A 1,783-nucleotide genomic window follows, 5' to 3' on the forward strand; every position below is an offset into this window, starting at 1 on the left:
AGAGAAACCCTGTCTCGAAAAACCATAAAAAAAGAAAAAAAGAAAAGAAAAGAAAAGAAAATTAAATCTTTAAAACCATAAAAAGCCCTCTTGGCATCAAAGTCTGCTGAGAACAATAAGAAAATGAACATCGCAGGCCATAAATGTGAAAATAATTAGCAAATTGATTTAAGTAACGTATTAAAAATCATAATTAGAGTGACCATCTCATGAACGTCAAGACGGTCTGGCACGTGAGAGGCTGTAGGTTCATTCCCCCACACAACAACGAAAGTGAAGGCAATCATGATATAACATTAGAAAATGTCGATCATATTAATAAATGAGAAGAACAACATAATCATATGTATTCTAGTAGGGAAAGTCATTTCATAAAAGCTAGCTTTCATTTGTTATTTTTGTTTTCTTTTTTATTTTTAAGAGCAAGCACTTTACTAGAACTATGATCCATAAACAGCACAGACTTAGTTAGAACTGTGAGATGCCACTTCATGGGATGTCAGCATTGTCATATTCTATTGATGGTGTCTGTCATGCTAACCATGAAGTATCTTTGTATTACACATGCAAAAAATAAGGCCAGGGAGGTTAGTTAACCTGCTCTAGAACTCAATCAATTAGCCACCACCTTCCAGTTCCTGGGCTCGCTTGTCCTCCTGTACCTCAGTGGGAACATGGGCGCGCTTCTCTTTCTTTTCCCTTTTGGTTTTCTTAGTGTCTCTTTCCTCAGTTCCCTCAGAATTGCTAGTTGTGGAATCGTTTGACTGGGAAGTATTACTTTCTCGCCCTAAAGGTAAGGAACTTTTAGGATCCCTTTTCTTGCTCTTGTGTGGTTGCCTCCTTTTCCTGGTACTAGAAGCTCGAGTTTCCTCTGAGAACTCACTTGAGGAATCTGCTGTTATGTCTATAGCTCCCTTTCTGGTTTTCTTTTGGTTTTGTTTTTTCGTTTGTTTGTTTTGTTTTGTTTTGTTTTGTTTTGTTTTTTTTATGTGACTGTTTTTCCTGCTTCTTCCTTTGGAATTTTTTTGGCTTCTTATGTTTTGGGGTACATGGACAGATGATTTTACCCGGGGAGATGTTTTCCCCCAATTGGTAATGTCTTGCTGATCACTACTGTCTGTTTCAAACTCTTCAGGACACACCTCTTTATAACCACTAGGACTCCATCTGTCTGGTATATTGGATCCATAATCATATAACTTCTTGTTCCAGGACTTAGCCTTAAGAAAAATCATCTTCTAGGGCCCCAGAAATTTCATCCTGTGACCTCCAGTAGTCTCTCTGACTTTCTTCATCAAAACCATCACTTCTCATCTGACTTGAGCGGCTGGGTACTGTGTTCCTTCTGGTTCCCTGATAGGCATCCTCCACCTGCTTCTCTAGTTCTCTGACTTCCCATACGTGGGATTCCTCCCAAATCTCACTGTGAGCATCTGCATGTTGGATGACATGTCTCAGGAGGACTTTCCCCAGTGGACCCCATGACATTCTTTAATTGTGAGTCACAGCCTCCTGTGGTAGGGTGGGAGAAAAGGTGGTGGCTTCCTTCTCATAATGTTTAAAAAAGAATAATAGCACACTCAGAACGGATAAAAACCCAAATACAATAAAGTGCTTACGATGATAACTGTGCAGCAGACAGCAGACAAGACAGTTGGGTGCTGGAAACATTCCCTTTAAGATAAGAGGCAAGACAAGTGTTCCAATTAGTCTCTGTCCAGCAGTGGCCAGCAGAGAGGCAAGACGAAGAGGAAATAAGAGCAACTTCACTGCATGTGCTGAC

At 40.1% G+C, this 1,783-nt stretch overlaps 1 pseudogene; it reads right to left on the minus strand.

Moving 5' to 3' along the window:
- Positions 1 to 613: 613 nt before the first annotated feature.
- LOC110324016 lies at positions 614 to 1,488 on the minus strand (annotated as a pseudogene).
- Between the last annotated feature and the right edge of the window lie 295 nt (positions 1,489 to 1,783).

This window comes from Mus pahari, chromosome 7 (genome assembly GCF_900095145.1).
Source record: "Mus pahari chromosome 7, PAHARI_EIJ_v1.1, whole genome shotgun sequence".
Classification (NCBI taxonomy): domain Eukaryota; kingdom Metazoa; phylum Chordata; class Mammalia; order Rodentia; family Muridae; genus Mus; species Mus pahari.